We start from the raw sequence: 21,753 nt of genomic DNA on the forward strand, positions 1-21,753 counted from the left end.
CGTCTCTCTGTTGGTAAAGTTGAGAGTTAGGTTAAATGATCACTAAGACCTTTCTATGATCCGGGGCCCAGGATTCCAGAGGTTTCTGAGTTAATGATCTATTCTGCCTGTGAATAAGAAATGAGCTGAGCAACAGCTCCTCAGGAAGCAATGCCCGGACGGACGGGTTTACTAAAGGCACACAGCAGATCTCAGCCTCCTCCCCAGAGCCAGTGCACAAATGCTCTGCCTCAGACCGCGACACAGACAACCGGTTTTAGGAGCCTTTTACAGACACCTCTTAATGCAGCCGGCCAAACCTGCTCTACGGAAACCTGCCGTGCTTTTAAGGAGAGAAACCAAGACACACCTGGGCTCCAGCTTTTGGCCAACCTATCAGATGACCTCTCTGAGACCAGCAACAGAATGGCCAGGCCCGCCTCCCCATGCCCATGAACACAGCTGAGAACACTGGTCTCCTCCCCTAGGCCTGTCTACAAAAGAAGGGGGATGCTCATATCTCCCAGATGATTCCTAAAACCAGAACAAACCCAACGGTGGGGAACCTTATACCCAAAGCAAGCATATCCACTTAAGGAAAAGGCATTAAAGGGCCTCAGTCTGCTCCTCCAGGAAAAACCGGCAGATCACTGTGGTCTCACAGCACCTGGGGACCTGACATCTCCAGGTCAGTGCCAAGTGCTTATTAAAGAACAAAGTTCGTTTGTCTGCTGTGTTCAGACAGGGCCTCAAGTAGCCCAAGCTACCTCTGAAATTACTATGTGGCCAAGGATAACCTTGAACTCTTCTCCACCTCTTCTCCACCTGAGTGTTAGGATCACAGGAACCCACCACCACATGCCAGAGTTATAAGGTGCTGGGGATGGAACTCAGGGATACTGGCAGGCAGGGGGGACACTCTACCAACTGCGCCAGGTCCCCAGGCTACACGACCAAGGTCCTTACACGTGATTCACCATCAGACCTAAGTGCTCAGTCACGGACACTAAAGGAGACCTCCGAGCTCTCTGGGTGTTCTCTTTGGCATTGTGAACTGTGGGCTGGGTCACTGAGCCAGTGAGTCGGTGGAGGGCCGGGGGGGATGAATGGCCCTGTGTACTTCAGGGCACCAGGGGCAAAACTACCTGTTACTAGTACTGCCATAAACTCGTGTGTGAGTCCATTTAGAAGGCAAGGACCATACATCTGCCAAAGTGAGCCAGCAGGAGGGACGTCCTCTCCACCCAGAAGTCCCTCCCCAAGTCACTGCCTAGCCTCCCCAAGTCCCACATGAGTTTTCCAAAAGCGGACAACATTGCCATCCTTACTGCCAAGAAAAGAATCCCTACCTCCAGGAGGGGCTGGGCCCTGGTGACATCAGCTGGCTCCTGCACACTGCTTTCTCTCCCACACAGGCCTCTTCCAGAAGGGCCCGTGCCTGTGAAAGGTTTTCTGCAACCACAGTGTGTAAATGGAAGTAATGCGCCCCTCAGGATCCTGGTGTCTGAGGGAACATCTCTGCTACCCCTTAGAAAGCATATCAGAATTCCGGTGGGGCCCATTGCAGCAGGAATGACATACCCCAGTTGTTGATCTAACTCCTGCTCTTGAAATAACTAGTCAAATGGTAGAGATGTCCCCCTCCCTAGGGCAGAAATGGTTGACCAACAGTGTAGAAGGACCACCCCAGGAAAATTCTTGGACCCACAGGACAGGACCCTCTAGACTTTTCCACCCTTCTCAGCCTGCCTCTGCTAAAAAGTCACCTCCATACGAGGACTCCGGTCTTCAGGCAGCTTCCGTGTAAGTTCTACTGCCACCCCAAGGCTTCCAGGAGTCCTTGTGTCCCTCAGCTATAATTCAGGGGACGAAGGTGTTGCCACATCCACTCTTGGTGCACTGGACACACCCAACTAAGCATGGGGCCCACACTTTAGACCAATGGGACTAGAGAGCTTGCCCAGCCTGGCAGCCACTTCCTGGCTAGCAGGAAGACATTTAACGAAGCACAACCCCAGGCAGGCAACAGTCAGTGAGACTTACCAAAGCAGGACAGAAACAGCACCCAAGGGTCCCGTTCAGTGGACAGCAGCCAAGGGGTTCAGCAGATGGCACCCTTAGGCTCACCGATGGAGCCAGCTTTGTTGACAAGCTGAACCGTGGCAGCACCTAACTTCGTTCCCCAATGAGGCAGCCCCAGGACTGCCACCCACAAATCTTATTACCTTTCCTGTGACGTTAGAGCCTTCAGAGGTGCCATGGGGCTCTGTCTGCCCCACGGACAGCCACTAGGAAAGACAGACGGATGCTCAGTGCCCTAGATAGCAGCCCAGCCCTGTGCACAAGTCTGGTCATAAAACAGAATGGCTCTGACCTCCAGAGAGGTTGGAGCCAAGACTACAGAGGTCAACAGATTGGGGGAGCAAGCACTGTGGGCTCGAATAAGCCAGTCCCAGAGGCTGGATGTGGACAGAACATCCGACTCCATTGTGCTGCCCTGGATGGTTATATAACCCAGAGTACCCATCCCTGGCTTATCCAGAGGCTGTATAGACTAGGATTCACCTTCCGCCTCACCCTGACAACCTGCACTGGGCTACTCACACTGAGGAGAGGGTATAGAGCAAGGAAGTCGGAGATGCAGGTTAATCCCTCCCTCTGTCAGCACTGCCGTCTGGGGGGCCTCTAGGCAGAGGACACAGAGAGGATGAAAAATTGGCCAGCGGCCATCCCTAAGATTCCTGGACTCCACCTCTTCCGCTAGACCTCATCACTTCCACACCCATATCATTGCCTACACAGCACAAGACCTAGCTTCTTCCCCAAGTCCCCCTGTTTGTACCCATGTGTGCCGAGAGCTCACCCTGCTTTCTTTGCCTTTTGTCAATCGTCCTCCTGTAAGATAGGAAAGTTGGGTCTTTGGGAAACACCCAGACTGCTACAGAGAGAGAGAGAGAGAGAGAGAGAGAGAGAGAGAGAGAGAGGCAGTGAGACAAAGAGAGACAGAGACAGAAACACAGAGACAGAGATAGAGAGACAGACAGAGACAGAGAGACAGAGACAGAGAGAGACAGAGAAAGACAGACAGAAACAGAGAGACAGAGAGAGAGAGAGAGAGGCAGTGAGACAAAGAGAGACAGAGAGACAGACAGAGACAGAGAGACAGAGACAGAGAGAGACAGAGAAAGACAGACAGAAACAGAGAGACAGAGACAGAGAGAGACAGAGAAAGACAGACAGAAACAGAGAGACAGACAGACAGAGAGAGAGGAGAGAGAGAGGCAGTGAGACAAAGAGAGACAGAGACAGAGACACAGAGACAGAGACAGAGAGACAGACAGAGACAGAGAGACAGAGACAGAGAGAGACAGAGAAAGACAGACAGAGACAGAGAGAGGCAGAGAAAGACAGACAGAAACAGAGAGAGAGAGAGAGAGAGAGAGAGAGAGAGAGAGAGATAACGGGATGGGGCTGGCTTCTGCAGCTGTGCCAGGCATCTCTGTGTGCAGAAAGAAGGCTGCTCTGTAGGCCCCACATGCAGTCCGTCCCCACCCCCACCCCCTCGAGCCCATCCACTCAATCCTGCTCTCTCATTTCTAACCCAGCAGCCAAGAGTGGGCCTCTGTTACCTATAGCCCCGGCTCAGGTATATATGTCTTCCTATACCTCGTTCCCTCCACGGAGCTGTCTGAGCCACAGACACGGCACCTTATGCAGATCAAGGGCTCCTCCGTCTGCCTCTGAGAGTCCCCACTTCCCCTTAATAACCTGTTTTAGGGGATGTGGAACATGCAGCAGATGACATGACTTTATTTTTATAAACCCAGTCGGTCGGTCCTGGAGCGCTGGCAGCCACAACAATAGAAGAGTATGCCTGTTACCGCCTTGCTGAGTCTGCCGACAGCACTACTGAAGTAGTGAGGGAGGGGTCCCCAGTCGAGGAAGGTGACCAGGGTCCCAGCAGACAGGCACGCCAGGCCCGACATCTCCCTTAGTTCCTCCCTGCTTCTGCCCAGGCTGCTCTTGCTATGGGTAGTGGTGTCCCCTAAAAGGCTTAGTCTGAAGTCCTAACCCCAAGTCTCTCCGAATGTTACCTTATTTGGCAACGGGGTCTTCGGGAATGGAATTAAGATGGGGTTGCCTTAGTGTGTGCTTCATCCAACACAAATGGTGTCCTTACAAGGAGAGGACACAGAGTCTTGCTCAGGATTGAAGGCTGAATCGACTGAAGCAGAGGCTGGGGATTTGCTTCGATGAGACAAGCTGGGCTAAGGGGTGTTGAAGGAGAGTTGGGAAAGATCTGCCAGCACCCTCCCCACAGGCCTGCCCATCTGCAAAGGGATAAGTAGCAGCCCCGCCCCACCCCAGCCTCAGAAGCTGTTGTGGCTGCCCCATGGCTCAGCAGCCATGCCCAGGCAACAGCAAGAAAACAGACAGAAGCAATGGTGTCTGTCCTGCTGCCCCTCCCAGTGTCCCTCGGTGCCCCAAAGACACTTGGATTCTTAAAAGGTCATTTCAGGGGCTGAGATGGCTTATCTGTTAAAAACTCTGGCTGCAATTCCAAAGGACCCAGGTTTGATTCCCAGCATCTCCAAGGCTACGCACCACCAAGTGGAACCCCAGTTCAGGCATTGTGCGTGTGTGCGTGGTGTATAGATATGCATGCAGGCAGAATACCAATAAACATAAAATAAAATAAAAAGGTTTTTAAAGCCTTCTTCACCCACAAAGGCACCCAGAGCTCTGAACGTTATCCATTCAAAGTCCCCAAGACATCGGTGGTTGATTTTCAATTAAAAAGAAGAAAAGAAAAAGCAGATAGGGGACTAGCTTTCTTTTTTGTTTTGACAAGTTGCCACAGTGCCCAGCAAGTTTGTTCACCTCCCATCCCCGTCCCCCATGGTTATCTCTCGGACTCTGGTGGATTTGACAGCCTAGAGCAAGGTCTGGCATCCCCAGGAGGAATCAAAAACACAGAGGCAGGAGAATTCCCACTACCAGTCCCATTGTTGCAAATGTCCACGGGGCCAGCTAGATGGCTCACAGGAGAGAGGGGCACTGGAGTACAGGAGCGGGCCAGAGGAGGAGCCACAGCTAAAGTAGGAAGTGAGCAGTACCTCAGCAGTGTGGTTGGTGCCGAAGGCAGTAAGTGCCTAAGCCAAGGAGGACCTTGGGTCCACCCCAGCCTGTCGGAAAGAAGAGAGGTTTCTTCCTTGGGTCTGTATGGGCACTTGGTCCAGAATCAGGTGGAGGCCATAAGCCTAGGAAGATTAGAACTTCCTATGGGGCAGTGAAGGGAGCCCTGAGGAGGAGACAGTAGCATTGAGGCACCCACAAGCGTATGCTAAGGGAACGTTTGCTACATGAAAGGAGGGCAAGGAATAGATCTGCACACAGCGCACCACCGAGAAGGGCCCCAAGGCTCTAACAAGGTGGGTGGCTTTCAGCCAGGGCAGAACCCACTTGAAGCCCTTCTCTCAACAATCAGCCTTACAGTCAGCCTCACTCTGGGCTTCGGGAGTCAGAGTAGCTCTAGAGTGGTGGCCATGTCCCAGGGGAGTGTGGGCAGGCATCCCGAGAAGTGACTGGCAGTCTCTTAGGCACTTCGGCCTGGCTATGCACGTTGCTACCTTTCATGGGGGCCATGTTATACACGGGAAGCCTGGGTGATGGGGCAGGAGATGCTAGATTGGAAGACAGGCATGGTCAGCTCAGAAGACATGGCTGTGTGAACTTGGGCCTCCAGCGTCCCAGCCCAAGATCCCTGAACTCCAGCCTTGAATTCATATCTACAGGGTCAACAGTCCTTCTCCCCCCCACCCCCCAGAACTGAGACCAGCCACAGCTCTCTGAGTGTCCTTTGGGAGAAAAGTGACCACCCAAAAGGCATTCAGCCATCATGGCCCCCAGCCCTCCTTCACACCCCTCCACTTGCTGAGAATAAAAGCACAAAGGTACTCATCCATCTAAGTGGCTGATTTAGTCCAGCCCTGCTGGGTCCTAACATACATGAGGGCCATGTTCTCTCATCCCTGGGCCCAGTCACGGCTCCCAGGTGGCTGGTTGGCAAGGTTCTAAGTTGTGCTGCAGTCTATCTGTGAAATTCTTCATGAGGGAGCATCCAGCCCTGACAGCCAATGGCCTGCCTGGCAGGTCATTCAGTCTTTGGTGGCCTATGTAAACCACAGAGACACATGGATGTCTGTGACATGTTTCAGTGGGTTGACCAGAATCTGGGACCTGCACAGGAGCAGCTCCCAGACCTTCCTGGTGACCGTCCCACAGCAGGGGCTACTGAGTAGTGGGTAGTAGGTTTGGGGGTCAGCAGGAGTAAAGGGACTCTTGTACATTGGTCCTGCGTTCTCTAGGCTGGAGACTCGCCACCTGGACATTTGAGACTACTGCTGGGTCTTCCTCCAGGAGAGAGCCAGTAGTCCCTTCCTGGAAGAAATGGCAGAGAGGCACCTGGCATTTCTAGGCCCCTGAGAACCCTACACAGACTGTGCTCGAGGCCTCCAGCATGGCTGCTCCATCACTGCCATCCCCTGCTGGCTGGCTGTCTCCGGGTCTTGAGGAAGTGGGTAGCTTAGGAAGCAAGGGAAGCCCGTGGAGGGCTCAGAATCCCACGCAGCTTGACTCTGAATCGAGCATTTCAGGACAGGTTCCTTGTATATTTAGAATGCATGCATGATGGCTGACTGGAGAGAGAGAGGGAGAGGGAGAGGGAGAGGGAGAGGGAGAGGGAGAGGGAGAGGGAGAGGGAGAGGGAGAGAGGGAGGAGGAGGAGGAGGAGGAGGAGGAGGAGGAGGAGGAGGAGGAGGAGGAGGAGGAGGATCTGGTATCAACATAACCTACCAAGGTACTCACAGGAGACAATGCCTTTTCCCAAAGTAACGAGACACAGGAGTCTGAGGCCTTGGGCCAGCACCAGACTAGGATACTTCCCACAAGGACCCCTTCCCTTCTCACATCTGCCTAAAAATAAAGTCCCTCTTGACACAAACCTATTCCTTCTTCCCAGAACATAAGCTTCCCGGGAAGCCAGCAGAGACCAGCTCTGTTCTTCCCCAGTCTGGATGCATTCCTCAAAATCTATGTCCACACGGCCTCTGCAGATCCAATCCCTTCGTCAGGGCTCGACCCTGAGTCAGCACACAGAGGGGCGCCAGGTGAGGTCAAGCCAGCTCACCATACAAGAAGGAACAAAATCCCTCCTACCTAGGGATCTGATGATTCAGCCCTGCTCCGAAGTGCTGGCCACAGAGTCCCAGGAAGCCTTCAACACAAACAACCTGGGCAAGGCTTGGAGCTTCCTGGAGCCCTCTGTTTAATTGCTTTGAGGCAGGATGCACCAGAGCTGCCCTGACTCCTCTCACAGATCCGAACGGTACCCACAGCGTGCAGAGTGGATGAGACAACTGGGATGGATCCCAGCCTGTGATTGCTTGGAAGAGGGTAGAGGCGGGAGCCAAGTCCAGTGCTTATTGGGGGAGCACCTGTATGAGCAGCCTGTGTCTCTAGTGAGCAGGGCCCTGAGGGCAGAGTCAGGGTGGCCCTCAGAAGAGCCACATTTGTAACTGGGACTGTACGCAGAGCCTTGGGTTGCCCTGCCTAGAGGCTAGGGCAGGACTGCAACAAGAAATGTGCAGAGGTGTGTCAGTGTTTCCATGCAGACAAGAGGAAGAAGTCCACAGGAAGGGAAAACAGGCTGGTGGTCTGCAAGGGAGCTGATAGCTGTAGGAATGGAGAGGAGAGTGGGGGCCGGGTGGGGCGCTACAACCAGGAGAGTAGGGGGAGAGAAAGGTGAACTAGGTCAGTGAATCCCCAGGCATTCGGGGTAAAAAGTCGTGGTGTCATGATAGAGCTTGCTGTGGAGACAGGTCAGGCAGGAGCCCTTGTTTGTGGCCCCTCTGATAATGTTGGGGAGGGACCATGGGGCTGTCACCAGCACAGAACCGTGGTACACAGGCTATGACTTTTCAAAATGCATGCGGCTGCTGGGGAAATGATTCGGTCAGTACAGGGTTAACAACATAAATGAGATTCTGAGTCTCATCCCCAGAACCCTGCTAAAAATGAAACAAGCCAACAAACAAAAAAATCCGTATTGGGTATACCCTTGTAATCTCAGCACTGGAGGTAGAGACAGGAGGATGCCTGGGGCCCAGTGACCTGTCATCCTACCTGAACTTCGGAATTCCAGGCCTCCTGTTAGAGACCCTGTGTCAAAATGAAATGGTCTGTGTCTGTGTCTGTGTCTGTGTCTGTGTCTGTGTCTGTGTCTGTCTGTGTCTGTGTCTGAGTCTGTGTCTGTGTGTCTGTGTCTGTGTCTGTGTCTGTGTCTGTGTCTGTGTCTGTGTTTGTGTGTTGGACCATATTCTAAGGAATGATACCTGAGCTCGTCCTCTGTTCCCACACACTGGTGCACATGCATGATTGCACGCACGCACACACACACACACACACACACACACACACACACACACGTACAAAAGGACATGAGCTGTGAGCATTCTGGGGAAGGGTCAGTTCCTACTGAAATGGCTTTGAGCTGAATGGTGTTGGGTGTCGGCAACACAGCAAGGTCCCGCAAAGGCCTTGCTGGCTCAGATGAGTGGATAGCACAGTCCTCACACAGAAGGTGGACAGAGCACCTCGGTACCTGCTCCTCTTCCAGGCACAGACAGGACACCCCCGTGGAAAGTAGGCATAGCCCTGTGTTCTGGAGACAGAAGTGAGACTCAGGAGGCTACTAAGCGCTTACTGGTGGGCAGCTGGCTTTGAACATACCATGCCAGCTCCTCTCTGCCACATGGTCTCTGTCCTTATAGGACAAGCCCAGGGCCCCACAGACCAAATGCTCATCTCCCATAGCCAGAGATGGATGTTACACCTATGTCATTCTCCTTGGGTAGCCTGCTCCAGCCCTCAGAAACCCTCCCCAGGCAACACGCAACCCCAGACACACCCAGTAAACCCCCAGCCACAATGTACCACATCCAGCCGTATCCCGGCTCAGCCCCATTCTCCCCATTGGCTGGTGACTGAACAGTGGAGAGGCATTATAGTTCAGGTTGGAGATGAGCAGACCTGGGCTCCTCACCTGTGGGGGGAGGGCCCCTGTGCTTCCGAGAGACTCTTCTCTTTTGTCAGACGGGACTGTCTTCAGGAAAAAAAATTATCCTGAAATGTCAACGCTAACTCGGTCTGGCATATGGCCTGCCTATCCCAGGATACTCAGACCTGAGAAGAAAAAGTAAGAGATACAGGTGGGCCCCTTAGAGCCCAGGGACCAACACGAGGGAGTTTTTGTGCTCCAAGAGGGCTAGCCTGGGCCATCTCTGGTCAGGAGGTACAAGCAGCCTTTGGCAAAATCTGGTTCTAATTTTACCCTTATTATAATAGTTATACATATTCACTGCAGAAGATTTAGAAACTACACATATGCAAAAAGAAGAAAATAAAAATATCCCATAATCCCACTAACCCGAAATAACTTGTGTTAACATTTTGCGCATATATATGCTCCCAGACTTCCCTAGGCATAGGATATGTATTTTTGGTGCCAAGTGGGAGCATACTGTACAGCCTATTCTGTAACTTCTCTCCGCTTAACTCCATGTCATGATCAGATCGCTAACTGTCCTACAATATCATCTTGTTACAGCCAAATTAGCCCAAAGACAGCAGAGGACAGTTCGAGGGCAACTTTGTAACACACACACACACACACACACACACACACACGCACGCACACACGCACACACGCACGCACGCACGCATGCACATACAAATTGTCTCTAAGCGTTAAATATGAAAGTGGACTTTGGAAAAAAAAATCTTGGCCTTTAGCCCAAACTCTGCAATGTCATTTAAAAAAAGGGAAAAAAAAAAGAAGTTAGCTGATTTGAGGACACAGCTGTCTACAGGGATGTATCTTGTCGCCCTGAGTTGCTGATCCCACAGCAAAGATGATGTCCTCCAAGGTATTTCTGAGGCGTTCAGACTGTGGGGGTCTCAGCATCAGGGTTAGTTCCCGGTGAGAGGCCATGAGTGACAGGCACAGAGAGGTCCCATAAATTCGCATCATCTCTGCTGAGAACAAGATGAACCCCTCAACTATGGAACGGCTGCTCAGGGGTGCTCTGCTGAACAAAGAACAGACGGGGACTGGAGTGCATCCAGAGGCTGGCCAGAGATCCAGAATCCTGGACAGAGACAAGGACCAGCCAGCAGCAGCCATCGCTGGGCCAGGCCCTGATCCTCTGGGCCTTCACACCGGTGTGCCCAAGAGAACTTGCACTGTAGGATGTGTCTGCCACTGGGAAGACGTCGTTTTCTGGCTTGTTTGACTTTATGTACCTCTGTGCTTTGGGGAAGGAAAATAAAGGCCTGTGATGGACATAACAGAGCGGGGACCATCTGACCACGCAGACGTCAGCCTGTCAAGTGCCCAAGGCTGACCAGGGCAACAGGAGAACTCCTGGTTTTAGGGGACTGCCACAGGTACGTGTAACATTCACAGGTATGTATGACATCCACAGGTACATGTGACACTCAGATCAATGCCTCTGGATGCTTTCTGCGTCTGACAACAGAAACTGACAACACAACTGGCACAACGGCTGTCACAGCAAACAGAAGCCCGGTAACAGCCATCTAGCTGGCCCGTTGATTGACAATGTCTCTCAGGCATCAGGACCCAGGCTCTGCCCTGCCCACTGCAGGGCTGGCACTTCCCTCGGGCTGGGCGCAGACAACTTCAGTAGACCCAGAACGCCATCCTACAGCCTCTCAGGAGCCAGGAACTTTGACCCAGGCTGACTCCCACCCTCTGCTCCCACTAAGATTTTATTATCTCCTTGGCCACGGTCCATCATGGCTAAGACGGGGAAGGGGAAGAGGTCTTATGTTTCTGGGAATTGGTCCCACGCAATGCTCTGAAGGGTGTCGCACGGAGGCTTCGGCCTTTGGCCCCCTAGGTCCTTTACTTTGCTTCCTGTCAGACCAAACAAATCATCCCTCCGTCACCTCCTGGCCTCTTTCCTGAATGTCTGCTGTGTCTTTCTTCTGAGGTAAACGAGGTTCAGGTCTACCCTCGTGACTACATCTGAGAAGACCACTTCCAAATAAAACCCCTCCACGGGGAGGCTGGGCAGAGACACAGGGAGACATGAGGTGGCCCACAACATCAGGTCTTTCCTGGAGTGTCCAGGAAGGATGACATCATCCCCCTCTTCTCCTCAACAATGCTGGCCAGCAGCAGACTTTGGGGCAGAACCAAACTCTCTGTTTATGCCCATTCCCGGAAAGATGTGTGTCTACTTCCTGCTCTGCAACTTTCCCTCTGTCTCCGGCTCCCTCCACCTCAAAGTCACAGTCAGGATAGGGCAACCTGAGGACCACGACCCTAATAGGGCATGGCTCCTTGCATTAGACCAGGACATTCCATGGGCACTTAGGGCGGGGAGTCAAGTGTGAAGACTTCTTAGAGCAGCATTAGTACAGCCACAAAACAGGTTTCCTGGGTCACGTGCTGTTTCTTCAGGTACAGAAACTCCTGGGTAAGGCCAGCAGGTAAAGATATGCCCACGGGATCTCTGTGTCTGTGATTCTCATGAAAGCCACTCCCGTGAGCTCAGATCTATGACCCAAGATCACCCGATGGCCTTGATCACACTGTTCTAGAAACAACTCCTACCCTGTGTCAAATAAAATGACTAGTCCCTATACGTAAAGAGCACCCTGAAATAAATAAGACTCCATAGAAACAGATTGTGCGAATAACCGCTTCTACAAAAAATCCAAGTGACCAAAAAAAAAAAATGCAAAAGACACTGAGTGTTGCAACAGCTGGACATATTAATGGGCGAGGTGGTTTCTACACTTTGCCTGAGAAATACCCTACAATACCTGATGTCAGTAGCTAAAGATAGCGGATCCCCCGAAGTGCAGAGACTTCTATAAATATTCTTGACTTTTTCTAAATAATCCAGGTGTCATTTTAAATTAAATCTTAAGAAGCGCGGATCTCTTACCCTGGCAATCTACTTTGGGGACTTTTCTCTAAGGAAGCTAAAAGTGCCAGAGAACGCGCAACGCCTCACGCTGTGTCTGCGTTAGTTGTAAAGAGGGCCCTTCCCATCAGAACATGGATAGAGGGCCTCGCTGTTGGAAAGTTAGATTTGCGGAGGAAGAGAGGCTCTCGATTACAGTCCTGTTATGAGACTCAGCAAGGGGGACATGTAATGACTAACTCCTGTGGTTGAGCTTGGTCATGACTAAGGAGCTGTGCCAACAACTTGGCCAGTAAAGAGTTTGCTGTGCGAGCCCGAGGGCCCGAGTTCAGATCTCCGGCACCCCGTGAAAAGCTAGGGTGTGAGCCTAGTGTCAGGGAAGCAGGGACAGAGCCCAAGGGCTTCCTAGCCAGTCAGGCCAGCTGACTTGGCAAGCTCCGTGGTCTCTTCTGAGAGGCTCTGACTTGGGGGTTTAGGGTTAAGGGTGGAGGGACTGAACAGATGGCTCAGGGGTCAGGGGCTGCTCTTGTAGAGGACCTGAGTTTAGTTCCCAGTACTAATGACATCAGGCAACTTACAACCTACCTGTAACTCGTCAGTTCTGGGGATCTGATGCCTACTTCTGGCTTTCTTAGGCACTTGATTTCATACACACACACACACACACACACACACACACACACACACACACACACACACAAAGGAACTGATTACAGAACGAGCTAGCGCTCTCTCTCTCTGTCTCTGTCTCTCTTTCTCTCTCTCTTTCTCTCTCTCTTTCTCTCTCTCTCTCTCTCTCTCACTCACTCTCCCTCTCTCTCTGTAGACACAGCTGTTTCAGGTAAATGGACACACTGATACCTTTATACTTGAACCTTAGAAAAAAAGTAACAAAGGTGGTGTTTGTGTCCAGAGCGATCTGTATCACCTATTCATATACAACAGCAACAAAATCTCTTCGTCACTCATCTGAAGTTTAAGTAGCTCTCCCTCACCCCCGCCATACATTCACTCCTGGTCATCCAGTCCCAGGAGAAAGAGCCATGTGATCCCCACAGCTCTGGATCCCACCCGTCTTGCCCTGCTTCTCACGGGTACCCAGTGTGACCACTGTGCCTGGCATTCTCCTGGTAGGTCAGTCATGCGTGGTTACGGTTTAAGCATTGGGTCTTTCTGATGCTCCAGACTCCGGGAATTGACTGAGGAAAGCCCAGGGGGATGTGCGAGCAAAATGGCTCTTCATCTTTAAGGCACATAGCACCCGTTTGCTTCTTGGGGCTGGGTGGAGTCCCCCACTTCCTTAGCTCAGGTTGGTATCTCACAGCCTTCCCCAGCTGGTGGATGTCCCACCCTCTTCCCCCAGTTCACAGGGTGCTGCTCAGTCCAGCTCTCAATACAGCACCCTTCATTTGTAGTTGATGTGAGTGGATATCGGCCAAGACAGGGAAAACTGGTCTCCATCAGGGACCTGGTGACCTCAGCCAGGGTGAGTCCATCAACCCCTCCAAGTCGTGGTGCTGTGTTTCCAGAAGGATGCCTAAGCACTTCTGAGAGTTTCAGGCCTGAGGTGAGCTCACCCTTCCTGAGTGTGGTGTTGGACGAAATTCGGAACGTCCATACTTTACACTAGGGAGGACACAATTCTCCCAGGCCCTTCTCCTGGAGGTCCTTGGGACTCCACAGGCACAAGAGCCTCCCCTGGAATCGCTGCTTAACCCGCATGCTTGTAGCATTGGGAAGCCACCTGATGTTAGCATTTCAGCCCACACTGATCTCTGTCAATTATGCTCCAATATCTGAGCCCTAACCAGCTTAAAATTGAATCAGGACGAAATCATCAGAATAAAAAGAGCCCAAGCCACGGCCTTTCAATTCCAGCACTGGGAGGGGAAAAAAGTTATACATTTCATAATGGCCTTCTACCCCATAATGAACAGGAAGAATAAATTAGATTCCAAGCTAAGGGTGTATTTATGCAATTTCATTATGTGCCCGTGAGCGAGCCTGGTTTTCACCAAGATAAAAATGAATACTCAGAAACACTCACGCTAAATAAATGGAGTGACTTAACAGCTTAACAGGGAGCGTGGAAGAGGAACTGAAGGACAATGTCAAAAATGGAAAAAATAAAAATAAGAGACTAGTTTATACCACCCCGCGCCGAGTGCAAAGTGCCCGCGGCGATTAGAGCCAACTGCCTGCAGGAGAGCCGGGCGGGCGGCTGGGAGGACCGTCCCTTGAGGCAGCGCATCCCTAGTGCTCAGTGACCTGAAGCCAGGAACACAGAGAAAATGTGGGCTCCCCCTGACACGAGCTCTGGCATTGGCTCTCTGTGCCCCGGAGGGTGGGCACGAGCCCAGACTCCCCGCCCCAAGCCAGCTGTCCTCACAGGGACCATGCTGGCAGTCAGGATGTCACTCCTCAGGAGGAACCTTCCAGAAGCTCTCCTCCATTCTGTTTCTATTCCATTTCTGGGCTGCTGGATGTTGGACGACATTAGCCTTGGAGGTGGAAGCAGACCTTCCTCTCTGAGGTAACCAAATGGGCTGGGGTCACTGGTTTTCCTCCGAAGTTTCGCTAACTTCTCAGCTGCGAGAGCCTTTGCCTTAGTGTTTCTTTTCGTGGAAACGAAACTGTATTCTCTGCTGCCTTCAAACTCCAGAGCATCTGCCTCTTCAAGATTTATTTTTTTATCTTAATTGTGTGTATGTGTGTATGGGGGTGAGGGTGTGCACAGGTACCTACGTGTGAGTACAGGTGCCTATGAGGGTCAGTGGCATCAGGTTTCCCCCCACTCCTCCCATCCTGGAGCTGGAGTTACAGCAGTTGAGAGATGCCCAAAACGGGTGCTGGGGACCAAAGTCAGCAACAGCAGTGCCTGAAGTGGAAAGTTCCGGTTTCTTTGGAAATTCAGGCGTGTCAAATGACGTTTTGCTAGAGCACACAGGTGAAAGAATGTCTTGCTATAGCGGACACATGAAAGACTGTTTTCCTGAAGCAGACACAGGGGAAAGAAAGGACCTTTGGACATAGCAAACACGGGAAAGGACATCTGATGAAGGAGTATACATGTTACCCCATAGACAGTGGGGGATGAGCACTGAGCATTGGTTTGGTTTGCTCTGCCTCGCTATTCTTTGTTAACGGCAACAATGTATTGGTTCACCTTACATAGCATTGTTGCACTCAACTTGTGATAACCCCAACATTGAGAGAAACTCACCCAAGAACTGCTCGTGAGGCTCCTGCAGCAGCCTGCTGCTTCTGGGGCCTCGCCTCGGACCACTTGGCGAGCCTGGCGGTTCCTTCAGGATTTAACTATGGTTGTTGGTTCATGTCTGGTGTCTGCCTGCCTAGAGGACTGGTCTGCAGCTGATTCATATTTGGTGTTTGCTATGGGACTAAACGGCTACCAAAGAAGATCAAACTCGCCCCCAAAGAACTATTATAGAACAGGTCCACTTCCCCCATATCCTAATAACTTTTCCACTACCTCTGCTGGGTGGTGGGCTAGAGGAGAGGTTGAATTCTTATTAAAAGTAGGTTACAAAAAATGTGTGCCCACAAGTACCTGCTCTCAGTCTCTGAACCGTCTCTCCAGCTCCTCTTCTTTTCAAAGCGTATATTTACTGTGCTCTGCTCCAAGCTACAGAGCTGCGAAGGTTGATAAAATAATAGTCCTATTTTTATTTCTTAACAGATATTTACAAAATGAGTATAATTCTCAAAACCTCCAGTGGTGTCTAGCCAGGACGAATTCAGAGATAAGCAGTTCAGGGAACCCCTTGGCAGTGGCTGCTTCACTTCCGGTGAAGAAACACCAAGGGCTCCACAATGTAAGTAGGAGCCACAAAATGGCTACCTGTGGCTGTTTCTCCACTTCCTGGATGTGGAAACTGAGGCACAAGGGAGCCCAGCTTCATGGCAGAGAGGCAGGCTTAGACTAATTTGTCCAGGAGGAATACTGAAACAGCAACATTTAATGTTTTAGTAACCATTCATAGTTTCTTTCTTTGTTTCTTTGTTTCTTTCGGTCTTGGTCTGGAGGTTTTTTGGGTTTTTTTTTTTATGGGTATGGGATGTTATTTTGTTTTGTGACAGAGTCCCATGTATCCAGTCTGGACGTCAGTCAACACACCAAGAAGCTGAGAACTGAACATCTGGACCCCTGGTCTTCCTGCCTCAGCCTCCTCCCACTCCCTAGCCCCCCATCTCCCCCACCTCTACAAGTAAGCATCACCATGCCTGCCTCTAGCACCTACCTTTTAAAACATAAAACTTAGATCTTTTTCAAAGTAAGGCCAGCAAGGTGGCTCAGTAGGAAAAGCCACCAAGTATGACAACCTGAGTTCCACCCTGAGAACAGGTAGACAGAACCAAATCTGTGAGCTGTCTCCAGATCTCCACGCACATACCAAGACATGCACAAACACATACGCAGACTCACACACTAAATAAACAAGAATTTCATCATTTTTTAATTTTAAATTTAAAATATTTCAAATGTTTTTAATTAAGTAAAAAAATAAATGAAATGGGTGAGATTAATCTTAATAATAGACCTCGTTTAACCTAATCTTCTCAAACTGTAACTGAGCCAACATACATGTAATGTAGCAGACGAACCACTCCCGAGGGGCTGTGCTCTTGTGCTGAGTGGCATCAATGCTTACACCAGCCTAGTGCTCCCATGTGGCCAATGGCCACAACCCTGGTCTACACAGGCACAGACTCCTTCAGGCCACCCTACCTCATACCCACGGCCCAGGACCCAGTATGCAATGACCTTCTGGGAACCACACTGACCACCAAGACCTTTCTCACTTAGAGATTCTCCCAAACCACCATGTAGCCATTTTGAGCTGACCTCCTCCACTCCCTTTTGAGCACTTTCTCTGAGAGAGTTCAGGTGCATTCCAGGGGGGTTGAGAACAAAATTCTCCAGTGACAGAGGACCTCAGAGCACAGCAAGGTTCTGGAAGTCCACGGCTGGCGATGGAGAACCACTGACCACTAACACAGAACTGAACTTCCAGTCAGCTGTACCCTCCCTCCTTACCAAGCAAAGGAGACCGAAAAAGCTAATGGATAAATGCCAGTCAGAAAAGAGCAGGTAGCGAGAGGACTGCACTCTCTGGGCCTGTGCCAGCTTCATGGGTGTAGAGCCTGTGAACTCATTAGCACAGATGGCGCTGGAGTCGACACACAGGCCAGGGATTGGCTACTGCCCAGAAAGTATTCGGAACAACTGGTCAACCTGAAGAGCTGAACAGGGCAAGGAAGGACGTGGGGTGAGCCCTAAACCACCTGAAGAAGTGGACATCAAGGGGATGACAAGCAGCTAGAGGACACCAAGAGACCAAGGAACTCAAGAACCACCCCCTGCTAAGGCACTACAGGGCAGCTCCCCTGCTTGGTGGGGTGGACGTGAGGCCCACAGGGCTCGGACCATCACACTCTTGGTGACTCGAATAGCCACAGTGGCTCCAAGCACAGTCACTGTCTTGGTATCACCCATTCAGGTCCCTCTTCGACCTTGTGGACCGAACCTCCGTATCCATGTGATGGAAAAGTACCAGAAGCTTCCCTGCTTTGGGCACCATAGGCTCTGACAGCTGGCGCCTCGGCCCCCTCACCGTGTGCCGGCTCCACGGTCATGTGATCACAGTGCCTGCGGAGGGAGGCATCGAGGAAATGCCTCCCCAGTTGGTTGCTGGAGAACTGGTTTGCACGATCATTTCACAAGCAGGAGGGGAGAAAAAAAGAAAGCAGAGAGTAGCCGGCCCTCTCGAAAGCCTCCCGGTATCTTAGAGGGCACCTCCACCAAAAACATGCCCTGCCAGCCCCAGAATCCCGAGTTCACCTGTGTTGTTGTGCCCACCACAGCCACTACCAGACTCCACAGGCTGCACCTGACCGGCATTCTCTTAGCTGGACTGGAGCCAAGGCTGCACCCTCGGACTCTGCTGTGTCTCCTCCTCCTCCACCACCCCTTACATAACCAGGCCTGTCCTCACCCCCACCTTCTAGACATGGGGGTGTAACATCTGCTTGTACTGTTCCTCCAGGAGAGGACCTTCCCCCACACACCCGCACCCCAAACTCACACACTGCCATCTCCCCCAGAGTGGTAAGGGACAAAAAAGTACCATAAAATAAAAACACGCTACACCCACCTCCTCATTAAGTGGGGGAAGGAAAGCTCCTACAAGTGAAACTCTTTCTCTCTCTTTTCTTGTTCTAGAAAAACAATGATGGATCCTAGGAGGCAGGATCACAGAGGGCCAGCACTGCCCTGCCTCTTCATCTCCCAGGCTGGAAGCATCTTTGATATTTCTTATTGTTAAACCAGAAGGAAAGGGAGAAGTCTACTGGAACATCACGCTGGGGCTCACAAGAGATGAGAAGTCAGAACTCAGCTCCTGGAGCCCCTATCAGGGCAGTCCCCTGCCCCTGCCCCTGCCTCTGTTCCTGCCCTTGCCCCTACCCCAGCACCGGCACCTGCCCCTGCCCCTGCCTCCTGTCCTCCAAGAGACATCTTTGAGAAAAGGGAGGGCCCCTGCTGGAATTGATTAGCCACACAATAATTGGTGGTCCCTGATTGAGACCACTCCAGCCATGCTCAGATTCCTGAAGGCCCAGCAAGGTTCGCTGGTGGCCTCACCTAGCAGCAGACACCAGCCACCTCAATTCTTCTTCCCAGCCAGCCCCATGCTGTCTTTCTGTCTAAATACTTTTCAAAGCCCAGGGGAAAGACTTTCATTCTTTCCCCAAGGAACGTCTGCTACATCTCCTTTATCCAAACCAGTCTCTGGGCAGCACGGCCGCTTCTCCTGAGCCCCCACCTGACTATGTCCTTCAGCAGGTACATGGGTGATCTCCTCCTCCTCCTCCTCCTCCTCCTCCTCCTCCTCTTCCTCCTCTTCCTCCTCCTCTTCCTCCTCTTCCTCCTCCTCTTCCTCCTCTTCCTCCTCTTCCTCCTTCCCTTCTCCTCCTCTTCCTCCTTCTCTTCTTTTCTCTTTCCTCCCCTTCTCCCTCCCCCCCAGTGTGTGTGTGTGTGTGTGTGTGTGTGTGTGTGTGTGTGTGTGTGTACACAAAAGCCATCTTGTCAAATCCATGCACACGCCTTACAGGTGTGAACAAGGAATTGAAGGCAAATCCTTTTGGAATGAGCGGGTTTCTTAGAACTGAGATAGATCCCATGAGTGGAAGGGGAAGGCCAACATCCTAGAGCTCCATCTGTCACCACCGCACCCCATGCAGGATGTCAGAGGACAGCTGACCTCAGTCTGCTCTCCCTCCAACACAGAAGGACCTGTTCCCAGCCTAAAAGGAAGCTTGCATTCACGGAGCACACGGCGTGCTGCTCCCTTGTCAGCAACACCAAAGCTTGCCCAGTCCCTGTGTGTTGGTGAGCTGGGATACATCAGGTGTGCCTTCCGCAAGGGTCTGAGCTGCTGAGATACCTGGGTGGATGCTGACCTCACTGCCTCTGATGATGGCCTCCAAGGAACTCCAAGGAGCAAGACAAGTCTCATCAAAGGTAAACAGAGGTATGTTCACTCTTCCAAGCCCACCTCCACCTTTCCTGAGTGTAAAAATCAAGGATCTGACTAGACCCCACCCACCTGTCACCCCTTTCCTGTTCTCAGGTCCCACAGGGAGACAGTATCTAGCAGGCACCATGCTTGGGCTAGGATGGAGGGTAGATGTAGGACAGAAGCCTTCTCAACCAGGGAAGAAGGACCCACAAAGCCCAGCCACAGACTGAAGAAGCGCTGCACTTGCCAGGACACAGCCGACATCATTACTGACTAGTTTTCTATCCTAGCTCTGCTGCTCCTGAGAGACTGAGGAAGACCTGGGCTGGGATCCCTCCCCTGGGAGCCAAGTCCCCAGAGAGTCTTCTTGTCCCTTCTCTTCTTGGAATCAGGACTGAATTCTCTCACCAAGATAATCAGGCCCCCAAGCCCAGATGAATGTGTAGCACATTCCAGAGAACTCGGGGGTGAGAAGGAGAAGGCCACTTACTTGGCTCAGTAGCTGCTTGACTAGTGCTCACTGCACATAACCAATCAACAGAGGAAGGCCAGCAAGAGAACCACACAGGATAGAGCAGGCAGGGCTACTACTGCTCCTCTTCCCAAAATGTGTTCAATGTATAGACTACACACACACACACAAAATCATGCATGCACATACACACAACACACACATCATGTATGCATGCACACACACACAACACACACAACATACACACACATACACACATGTATGCATACACACACATACATATATATACATACATATACTTACAGCCCCCACACATGACACACACACATGCACACCACACACACAGGCACAGACATACAAAGACATCATGCATATTCACACACAGTCATACACACACCGCTCACAGACACACATACACACACACAGACACACACACAGGCATACATGCATACATACAGGCACAGATACATACATACATATACAAACAGGCATACACACTCATACACCACATGCACGCATACACACACACACACACATACACACACACACACACACACACACACACACCAGCCTCCATTCTCCAAGGCTCTGACTGATCCTTATGAAGTCACACTAATGTCATATGCCATCCCCCTTGGTTAGAACTAGCTAAGGTGGGGTTGGGGATTTAGCTCAGTGGTAGAGCGCTTGCCTAGCAAGCACAAGGCCCTGGGTTCTGTCCCCAGCTCCGAAAAAAAGAAAAAAAAAAGAAAAAAAAAAGAAAAAAAAAAGAACTAGCTATGGTGTGCTTTCTCTGATCAGAAGCCCTGGAAGACACAAGGCATTTCTCTGCCTGGCCCCCTGCTTTCTCCAACAACAGAACACCAACAGCTGTCATCAGGGTTGCTCCTCAGAGTTTCAGCTCCCTGCAGGTGATCGTCTGAGTTCTGTGGTATCTTTATGAGGAAGGGAAGATGTTGTGTAGCTCTAGGTACCCCAGATGCCCTCCCTACAAGAGGGCTAGCTCACAGATTTTGTTTCAAATGCCTCTGACACATGTAATTCTGGAACAGAGTCCAGGTGCTTGATGGACACAAAGGTGTCCTGTCATCCATAGCTCTTTCCCTTGCTCACACAGCCCCAGGGTAAAAGGATCAACTTGTATTTGTGGACCCTGGGACTCATCTTTCCCAGAGAGAGGAGAGACCACAACTCCCTCTTGTTCTCCAAAAGGATCATGTGCTTATGACGAGGCCCACTCAAAGCCTGCCCACATTCCCTCTTCAGGAGCCCCAGGTACCTGGGGTGGTGGTCCAGCCCAAGAAGGCAGCCTCAGGAGACCAGAGGGAAACCACACTCATGAAGTTAATATACTCAGGGGCTGGGGAGATGCTCAGTCCATAAAGCCTATTACCCTGGCATAAGACTCAAGTTCAGAGCCCCAGGGTACCCCCAACCCAGAACTGTGGGCAAGGATTGCACGAATGCTTCACAGCACCCAGCCCACAAGTCTTATTTTAATGCCTATGTTTAAGTCTAGATCTAGAGTAGGATGCTGGCACTTAAACTTCTACCAAGCCCTTAGGGGCTCCTGACTATGCTGCCTGTCTGGGAGCCATGGATTTCCCATTACAGGAAAAACAAGGCTTGTGCAGATAGCAGAGTAGACGACTTTGTCAAGCCGGATGACGTGATATTCTGAAAGAAAGATCCAGATCCTCACGAACTTGATAGTTTGAAGAGGTTAATGCATCGAGCTCTTATA

The 21,753-nt window shown here is 51.4% G+C and overlaps 1 protein-coding gene across 38 annotated transcripts in view; it reads right to left on the reverse strand.

Annotated features, from left to right (window-relative positions):
- Positions 1–21,753, reverse strand: part of Rbfox3 (RNA binding fox-1 homolog 3) — a 438,563-nt gene that overhangs the window by 369,974 nt on the left and 46,836 nt on the right. For 2 of the 38 annotated variants that reach the window (XM_087570989.1, XM_087570984.1), the window contains exon 1: positions 3,646–4,009. The gene's annotated coding sequence lies outside the window, so the exon portion shown is untranslated. 38 annotated transcript variants of the gene reach the window in all.

This window comes from Rattus norvegicus, chromosome 10, assembly GCF_021556685.1.
Source record: "Rattus norvegicus strain SHRSP/BbbUtx chromosome 10, alternate assembly SHRSP_T2T, whole genome shotgun sequence".
Classification (NCBI taxonomy): Eukaryota; Metazoa; Chordata; class Mammalia; order Rodentia; family Muridae; genus Rattus; species Rattus norvegicus.